Source organism: Mirounga leonina, unplaced genomic scaffold (assembly GCF_011800145.1).
Source record: "Mirounga leonina isolate KUSES-001 unplaced genomic scaffold, KU_Mleo_1.0 Mir_83, whole genome shotgun sequence".
NCBI lineage: Eukaryota > Metazoa > Chordata > Mammalia > Carnivora > Phocidae > Mirounga > Mirounga leonina.
Window position 1 is genome coordinate 1,896,151 of NW_023270826.1, and position 10,307 is coordinate 1,906,457.

A 10,307-nucleotide genomic window follows, 5' to 3' on the forward strand; every position below is an offset into this window, starting at 1 on the left:
AGTCTGCTTGAGATCCTTTCCCTCTGTCCCTCCCCACCCCCCACCGGCTCAAGCTCACTTGTGCACTCTTTCTCTCTCTTTAAAATAAATAAATATAAATAATTATTTTTAAAAAATAGGTGGAGTAAACTCAAATAGCAAGAAAAATTAGGAGTTTGCTACTACCATTATGATCCTGGTAGCTTCCCTGGTGAGTAGGAGAGGACAGCAAGAATTTAACATGGCCCAATACATCCCTTTTCCTTGTCACTTTTGTCTAGGTGTCTGTTATTTATTTATTTATTTATTTATTATTATTATTTTTTAAAATATTTTTATTTATTTGTCAGAGAGAGAGAGCACAAGCAGAGGGAGCAGGAAAGGGAGAAGCAGGCTTCCTGCTGAGCAGGGAGGCTGATGTGGGACCCGATCCCAGGACTTTGGGATCACGACCTGAGCCCGAAGGCAGACGCTTAACCGACTGAGCCACCCAGGTGTCCTCTGTTATTTATTTAAAAAAATTTTTTTTTTCTGTTATTTCTTTAGGTAGAGAACCAAGATAAAGGAAAGGTGGATAGTTATTGTAATAGTTAAGTTATAGTATAAACTGCTCTAATATGGACACTCCAAACCACAGTGACTTAGGCAAAAAAGAAATTTTTAACTGTCATGGAAGTTTCCATAGGTAAATGGTCCAGGCTGTTATGGGAGCTTTCGCCTCTGACTACTCCCAACTCCTGTCATCACATCTGCATACCAACCAGTCAGAAGGGAAGAAGGAGTAAGGGGAACACATACCTTTCCCATTAAGGACACAACCAGGAGTTACATCACTTCCACTCATAGCCCATTGGCCAGAACTTTGTCTTCATGGTCGCACCTAACCCTAAGGGAGGCTGGGAAATGTAGTCTTGACTAGGCGATGTGCCCAGCTAAGCCTCAGAAAATTTACTATTAAAAGAAGAAGGCGAGGGTGAATATTGTTGGATAAGTAGAAGACTTAGCCACACCATCCTACTTGTTTAAATGCAAGTTTATGTGTTGTCATGGCTGGAGGTAGAGGCTTAGAAGGACAGTACTTTAAAACATTTTATAGACTACAGTATGTTCTCAGGGTTTTCAAGTACTGACTCTTCCAGGAGCTTCCTAGGTTAGTAGAAGACATCATTTCTGGAAATTCACTGGAGATCATTTTTAGAGTTTATTTCAATGTGCACGAGCGAAAATATTGTGTATCATAAAACTTGGTCTTAGACTTTCCAATGTAGCATTTTACTTGAAATATTTTTGGCCGGAATAATTCTTTCAAAGACCATTTTATTAGGACTTATGAAAACACATGGGATGTTTTTACAATCACAAACTACAAAACCGTAGAGCATAAATATGCTAAGTGTAAATAAATTGGAATTAATGTAATTTCCAGTCTTTCCCTCTCCAACTCACTTTACAGTCATCACACTAATCTTTCTTTAAAAATCACTTCTGTCATAGCACTCTTCTGTTTAGAAACCTTAGAGCCTGTGTTTTAAAGTCAAATTCTTCTGCTTGGCACTGTGGGGCTCCATGTACGTGTGCTAGGGTCCTAACTAGACACGCATGAAAGAAAACAGAGGACTGATCAGGAACTTAGGAGTCTTGGATTCCGGGTGGGTGACATTGGACACAGCCACATTCTGGTGTGGCTCCAGGGAGGCTGACCCTGAAACTAAGATCCAAGATTGACTAGACCAGCAAGGAAAAGAGCCTTCTTTAAAGTAGTTGTGGAGATCAGCTTCTCACATTATTCTTGATGATCCCTGCCTTCTGATGTGCACCCCCTTGTCTAATCCCTTCACCTGGAGTGCAGGCTGTATCTAATGACTTGCCTCTAACAAGATACAGCAAAGGTGACGGGATGTCACTTCTGAGATTAGATTACAAAAGAGCAGTCCCTTTGCTCCTATTCTGTCTCAGGCTTTTCTTGCCTTCTCTCTGATGAAGCAGGATGCCATGTTGTGATCTGCTCTGTGTAGAGGCCCATGTGGCAAGGAACAGAGAGCAGCCACCAGCCAGAGGCCATGTTGTGAGTAGCACTCTTCAGAGGCCTGCATGGCAAGGAATTGATGCCTCCCGTCAAGAGTCAGCCAGGACCGAAGGCCTGCCAACAGCCACAGGAGGGAGCTTGGAAGTACATCTTCCCCTGGTCGAGCTTGGAGATGACTACAGTTTCTGCTGATGCTTGAGTGCAGCCTCTTGAGAGACTCTGCGCCAAGGAATCCAGCTAAGCCGTGCCCTGGTTCCAGACCCCCAGAAACTTGTGACAGTGAAGATGTTGGTGTTCTAAGCCACAAAGTTTTGGGATGATTTTTATGCAGCGATAGGTAATGGATACAGTAGTACTAGAGACCAAATATCATCTGAAAATGTAGGGGAATTAGGAAAACATTAATTAGAAGTTAACGCTATTAAAACTGAATTTAATTTTGAAAATCACATGCACAGTCAAAGTCAATAAAAAATTAAATAACACCAATAAATCTTGGTCTAGTGACTAAGATTTATGCTCAGCCTTTGGCCTTCAAAGGAACATGTTTGATCTTCCATAGAATGACTGTTGTTCTGGCACAATATAAAATTCTGTCTCCTCAAGAATTGGGAGATAAAAGATCTGAGGAACACATTGGTATGTAGGCCAGAAATTATTGGTTTCAACCACTTTCCTGATCGTTGTGATGAAAAAGAAGAGGAACCTCATTTTTATGAATATTCTAAATCTACACTGTCCAGTACAGTTGCCACATGTGATTATGCATATATAAGTTACAATTAATTAAAACTGAGTAAAATCTAAAATTCAGTTTCTCAGTCATACTAGTTTCACTTCTAGTGCTCAAAAGCGTCAACAGGCAGTGGCCATAATATTGCACAATACAATATAGAACATCTCCAAAATTGCTGAAGGTTCAGTTGGGCGGCCCTACCGCAAAGTGCTTTCATGATGCCTAATACCAGTGTTCACGAAGCTTGTTTCACTATTGTTCTCTTCACGTATCATTAAAGCAATAGAAGATGTCAGGTGTTCTTGGCTACTCAGGAGGAATCAGCAGCTCAGCCAAACTGGAGGTATTCTGAACACATTGCAGAGCATCCAAACTGAGTGGGAAGAATTTATGTTCTAAAAAGCATTAGAAGGCTGGTGCCATAAAGGACTACCAAAAACTCAGTCTTTAGTTGAGCTAGTGGGAGTCACCACCAGCTCTCAAACATAGGCCAACTCACATGATCGCTCTGGGCTTTAGTTTCCATATTTGTCAAATGAGAGCAAAAGGGCTGATAATCCTCAAGTTCCTTCAAGGTCTAAAACTCAATGACTATACAGCCATCAAAGAGAAGGAAATCTTGCCATTTGCAACTATGTGTATGTATTATGTGGGGTGTATTATGTGGAGTGTATTATACTAAGTGAAGTAAGTCAGTCAGAGAAAGACAAATACCATATGATTTCACTCATATGTGGAATTTAAGAAACAAAACAGATGAACATTAGGGAAGAGGAGAAATAAAATAAGATAAAAACAAAGAGGGAGGCAAACCATGAGAGACTCTTAACTACAGAGAACAAACTGAGGGTGGTTGGAGGGGAGGTGGGTGGGGGGAAGGGCTAAATGGGTGATGGGCATTAAGAAGAGCACTTGATGTAATGAGCACTGGGTGTTATATGTAAGCGATGAATCACTAAATTCTACTCCTGAAACCAATACTACACTATATGTTAACTAACTTGAATTTAGATAAAAACTTGGAGAAAAAAAAGTAGAAAATAGAGAAAAAAACAACAAAATAAAACTCAATGACTATATATATTACTCTAATGAAAAAGTGGTTACCTGTGTAAATTATTTGATGATTCACAGACGCAGGGTTAGGAGTCCTACAGCTGGTTTAAAACTGCCTCCTTCAGGTTTCCTCCTTCGTCCAGCCTCCTTTCTTCTTCCTGGATGATATCAGGGCACAGCAAGGAGAAGGGGGGAGGGAGTAGGATTGCACATGGGGAGTTCATCCACCTTCCTCTAAAGATCCGGCCATTCCAAACTCCTAGTCACCTTGCGCATCCCTCAGTGGGTCTTGTAGGGCCTTGGGAATTTCTTTAACCTCACGTGACTGCCATAGGCAGCCAGGCCTGGTGGTCTCTCAGTGCTTTCTCTACTTAAGGATACTTTACCACCATGTCCACTGCCCTGGGGTTACTTCATGTCTTGGGCTAAGATGCTTGAGGTTTTCCTCAGCTACTATGTCTTGAAGGGGGAGAAACAAGTCCTTGTGCTCTGGATTCTCTCAAATTTTTCTGTTCATTCCAAGTATTTCCCACTCCCCACTGGCTCCTGGATTTTTAGGTTTGTCCCAGGGTGGGAGCTCCCACATTCACATAAGACCTCTTGCCCTTCACCTCACTTCCCCTTCATGTCTAACCAAAAATGAGTTTCCACCTTACCCTGCCTCTCTACACTGTTTGTTTGTTTTAAATATTTTATTTATTTATTTGAGAGTGAGAGAGCACAAGCAGAGGGAGGAGCAGAGGGAGAGGGAGAAGCAGACTCCCCATTGAGCAGAGAGCCTGATGTGGGGCTTGTTCCTGGGACTCCAGGATCATGACCTGAGCTGAAGGCAGATGCTTAACCGACTGAGCCACCCAGGTGCTCCTCTACACTGTTTTGTAGCAGACTTTCCTCTCGTACCCTCTACAAGAATTCTGAAAGCTTCCACACTTTTAGGTTGACATGTGAAAATTTTTATCTCATGCTTAATAGTTGCAAAAGATGTTACCTCTGTGTATTTTATATCGTATATATATGCTCTAAAAAGATTTTTGTTAAAACCTTAGAACATTTGATTTTGGTCCTTCAACGTATGGAAAATAACCATGCAGAACCTAACTGGCAAAGTCAATTTTTCTTATCTAGCCCGTCAGCCAAAGCAACCATACTTTCTGTCTGGACAAGTCTGGATTTTATTTCTCAATGTTTCTCAAAGTCAATGTTTCAATATAAGTCCTCATGACAACCATATCACTTCTGAATTCTAATTCAAGGAAATAAAGATAAATAGATGAGGCACTTAGCCATGGATGACGCTGCAGCCTGGATGAGTTGAGGCCCCATGGCCCTCAGTATTTTCCTGGGAGCTCACCTGGAGCTGCTCCCAAAGAACCCTCCCTCAGGGGCATGCATTCTCCAACTGTCCAGTCATTTGGCGACCCAGGGGTTTTTGTACCCTTGGGCAATGTACTATTGTAGGATTCTGGACAATGAGAGGTATGCTTTTCCTTTGCAAAGGAGGAGACTACTTTGAAAAAGCAGGGTAATCTGCAAATTCTAAAAGTAGGTTAATTTTAGGAAAGAATACACATGGAAGTTGATTATTTTGAAAACCGTTCCCTTAAAATCCCCAGTGACCACGCATCCCTTAGCAAATCTTCATGCACTCCCAGAGGGACACACACAGCAGGGTGAAGACCAAAGCATTCTAGTGAAGTCTGAGCTCAGACCCCTGAGCTTTGCTCTTTAAGTGTTGAAAAGAAAACTTTTTGAATTTAGGCAAAACCCTTTTTTTTCTCTTAACAAAGCCTGGAATTATCTTGCTGTGAACTGAAGACATTTAGTCTGACACTCTAAGCTGAGTAATGACTTTGTTCTACTTAAGTATGCAGCCTTTCCCCGAAGTAGTCAAACCCATTGATCCAACGAGTGAGGGGTCATAGGACAACACCACTTATGGGGAATGAAAATTACTCTGGTTTAATATTTCAAGGACATCATCTTTCCTTTATCTTTCACTCAGAATGGGGATGAAACGGACTGAGTTGTTACAGAGCAGAACCAAAGGCACGGAGTCAGTTGCAGATTGGGGGCTGCTCTGAGCAGAGCTGGAACAGTGAGAGAGGCTGTCCCACTGGGGCCTGGGCCTGTGGAACCCTAGCAAGATGGACCCTCCTCCCTAGTTTCCACCAGGTGAGGGTATAGAGCTATGACCGAGAGTTTGGCAAGTTCTGGTCTTGAGGTTAATGCCGACTCTGGGTGCTGTTTCTTAGCATGTCAGTTGAGATTTAAAGTCACCCATGACTGTGATTTTCACTAAAAAAAAATTAGAGTGGGAGGAAGCAAAGCAGAAGAGGCAAGGAGCTGTTAACATCACAGGGTAAAAAAACCCCAAACAAACCAAGTTAACAGTCTCATGGTGCACTAGGTAGAAAGACCTCCCGCTGGCCTCTCTCAAAGATGGCAGCAGTGGTCCCAGCCTCTCTCTAGCTTGTGAAATGCCCTCTCTCCTCATCTTTCTCTGCAAAGCTCTCTCCCATTCCCTTCAGGAAGAACACAAATGATTCCCCTTGTCTCATACAGAGCACTTGATCATGGGTATACTCCATGGTCTTAGGGGCTCACCGCACCCTACTGCCCCCCAGTATTCTGTATTTCTCCAAACTCTATTCCCATCCCAAATGGAATTCCGCTGTCATCAGAATTATCTTGTTATACTTGGAAAGTAGTGAGTTTCCCATTCATTCATTAATGAGGTGATGGTCTGTCAGAATCTTCCAGAAGGGGTTCCAGCACTGGCAGTAAGAGGGTGGGAGTGGTTGAGTTGGATGAGGGAAGCTTTTACTGTTCCTTCTACATCAAAACTCTTGGACTCTACCCTTCAAGTTGAGATTTTTAAAAATGAAAATAATATTACTGTTGGTTCTAATGATGAAGGTAATATGTGTACATTGTTTTAAAAAGGCAGTTCTTACAAAAACCTAGAAATTCAAATAATTCACCCAAATTTCCATCACCCAGAGAAAAGCACTGCCATTTACATTTTGGCATACATCATTGGAAACTCCAGATTCATACAGTATTATTTATTTGCTGACTTATTTTATAAAAATTGGATTGAAGCCTGCCACTTTAGAACCTGTTTTTTCCCCAGTGAATATATTTCCACATCAATGATTATAAACCTCATCATTTTTAATAGCTACAGAGATTTCTGTGACTTACTTAACCAACATCCTATTGTTGGACATTTAGGTTGTTTCCAGTTTTTAGATCATGCTGCAATAAGGATTCTAGCACATAGCTGGTAAAAAGAGACTTTCTGAAGTTTCCCTTTGCTGAAAACTTTTGAAATTAACTACTCTACCACACATTTTACCCTTATGGGAATCTATTTTTCTTCACTTTCTTAAGTTCTTTAAGACACAATTGTAAAGTCATTTTTAGAAGATGATAGTTATCTGGGGCGCCTGGGTGGCTCAGTGGGTTAAGCGACTGCCTTGGGCTCAGGTCATGACCTGGATCCAGGTCATGATCAGGTCAGCCATGATTGAGTCCCGCATCAGGCTCCCTGCTCAGCAGGGAGTCTGCTTCTCCCTCTGACCCTCCCCCCTCTCATGCTCTCTCTCTCTCTCACTCTCTCCCTCAAATAATAAAAAAATAAAATCTTAAAAAAAAAAGAAAATGATAGTTATCAAATCAATACTATGTTGTTGTATCATTAGATAAAGGCAGCTCTTTAAAAATTTAAATAACAGGCTTTATTTGCATACACTCCAGTGTAATATGCCATGTAAGGAAATATTTCCCGTCATTATTATTGGTAAACCTCATAAGGATAATTTTTTATCAATTTGCAGCTCAGTTATCACTCTAAGAAAAGTTGGAATAATCTCCATATCCTACAGGGAAATCCAATTTATATGAAGTTATGTATCCATAAAGAACAGCTGGACTGTGATCCAAATGACTGTAATGAAGCTGATGATATTTAACAATAAAGTTTTCTGTAATTAAATTGAAGTGAACTCCAAAAATTCTACCTAGAAAAAAAGTTCTCAGCTGCCCTCAAATCTAATGGCAGGATTTCCTCTGGAGAGAGAATTTTCTCTGCTAATGCTTTGGGGTTGATTAATCTGGGTTTGTGCATGACCTGGTGGCTCTATTAGTTCGATGTACCTTTCTGGGTCCAAATATCAGAAATCAGCTCATGCTAACTTAGGCTAAAATGAGAAATATGGGAATGCGGAGGTGCCTTGTCAGTGGGATCTTGGGGAGGTCCTGACACAGGGACCTGGAAAGCTGGGTAGCCGCTGAGGCCGGGAGTCAGACTGCTTCTCTGCACACCCTGACTCCTTCTCTTTGCTGGTGCCCTGGCCTCTCCTGGGTCTCTGCTGCGGGAAGGGCTTGCCCCACAACCCAGCCTCACTTACCTTTTACAGGTCTAGCTCTCTGGAGAAGGAAAGTCAGTTGATCTTTTGCCCTCTCTCTCCCAATTCCAAGTGTAGAGAAAAAGGAACTCTGGCCTGGATCAGATGACTGCCCCTTCCTTCCTCAACCAACTGTGGCCTGGAGGCCAGAGCACATCCCACAGGATGGCTGCCCGGGAGGCTCAGCCGCTGGAGTGGTCACTGTGAGTCGGGAAAATGCTCCGAAGTGTTCCCTCTGAGTATGAAGCTTGAGAGAGAGGCGAGTCCTACAGAAAGTCAAACGCCATTAGATTATAGGTGTTGGTTATAAACTTGGGAATCGATGAGATGGTGTAGTTAATTTTTCATTGTGCGGAGTAAGGAGGGAAGGACATGCACAGAATCCTGAGGAATCTGACTTGAGGGCTGAGCAAAGGAAAGGGAACCATTTCTCCCAAAATAAACCTGACTTGTCAGTGAAGAGAACTCCAGGAATGTGTCAAGAGCTGCCAAAGGCATTTGCCTTTCATTTCTGGAATTTATCAAGTTCACTGCTTGTTTCTCTCAAGGGATTTTCTAGATCCTTTGCCTGCTTCTCTTTCCACCTGCTTTCTGTGCTGGCATTTCTCCACACAAGGATGAATCCAGGTTTGAATGGGACCCTGAAGCTCACACAATAGTGGAGGCCATTTTAAGAAAAAGAATACAAAATTATAAATACAAAATAAGGTACAAAAATATTTATTTGGAATGAAGAGAGAAATGACAATAATTACACATTTTTAAAAGCTGACAAATACTTCAACATCACAAAAATCTAGAAAGTCACATAATTTTAAAAAAATTAACTCCTTTTCCCCTAAATTTTTGAATTCATAGTTTTTTTTATTTAAAGATTTTATTTTATTTATTTGACAGAGAGAGAGAGAGAGAGACAGCTAGAGAGGGAACACAAGCAGGGGGAGTGGGAGAGGGAGAAGCAGGCTCCCGGCTGAGCAGAGAGCCCGATGTGGGGCTCGATCCTAGGACCCTGGGATCATAACCTGAGCCGAAGGCTGACGCTCAACGACTGAGCCACCCAGGCACCCCTGAATTCATAGTTTTAATCACTGATTCATACGATAATGATTTTGCAATATCACTTTTTGTAGAGTAAATAGGTAATTTTCTCTTCCCTCTAGCATGGTTGTTCAAACTTTTAAAAACTGATAGTTTAGAAAGTTTTCTTTGAGCATCACAACAATTATTGATGATGTTGTGTAAATATTTAAGATTGTTGTCAAATCTGGGAAAACTATCAGGCTTCTTTCCTCTTTGAGCTGTAAAATTTGGAAGTTTTCCATAGACTAGCTTCTGGCTCCATACATTTCAAACCTGCTTTTCCTCCACTAAACATGTGCATCTAGTGCTGGGCTCTGTAGGAGGCATTCATATTGCCACATAGCCTCAGGCTCTGTACTTTTTTGTGTTAGGACACCTCACACAGGAGTGGTCAGGAGCTCACTGTGGAGGCTGGTCTTGAACAGGCTAGTGGCTGGGGTGGGAGAGAAACAGGTAAATGTGTGTCTTAAGGTAGGGGAATTTGAAGAAGAGATGGCAGGAAATTGAGGGAGTTCCTGCTAATGACTTTAGATTTTACCAGGAGACAAAGGTGGCTATGAGAGGAAGAGATGTTAGAGACAGGGTTGCCAGATTTCAGCAAATAAAAATATAGGACATATTAAATGTGGCACGGGACATAGTTACACTAAAAATTACTCATTGCTTATCTGAAATTCAAATTTAACTGGGCATTCTGTATTTTGTCTCACAATAGATGGTGGGCCCTTCGAGAGAAAGTGAAGCTTTGGCATAGTCACTGAGGGAATGGGAGAGCTAACCAAAGATTAGTGCAAGGAGGGCCTGATTAAGATTAGACACCAGCAAATTCATGGTGGTGGGAGGGAGGGGGGGGTGTTTCTCAAATGGAGCTCAGCCACTCAGGTGCATTGGCATTCATGCAGCCTGTGATTACAGAAACAAGGTTTAAAATATATGATAAAAGATGGGATTCAGCTAGGTTTCTCGTCTCTTTATGCTTACTATTTGTGCTTTCCATAAAACGAAGGCAGCAGAAATTTTA

General features: G+C 41.7%; 1 long non-coding RNA gene across 1 annotated transcript; it reads right to left on the reverse strand.

The window, feature by feature from the left end:
* Window positions 1-1,461: 1,461 nt before the first annotated feature.
* On the reverse strand, window positions 1,462-8,270 carry LOC118002819. The gene is made up of 3 exons (XR_004677185.1): window positions 8,210-8,270; window positions 3,849-3,955; window positions 1,462-2,378 (listed from the first exon to the last, which is right to left on the reverse strand). It is a non-coding gene; the product is annotated as an uncharacterized LOC118002819 (long non-coding RNA).
* Between the last annotated feature and the right edge of the window lie 2,037 nt (window positions 8,271-10,307).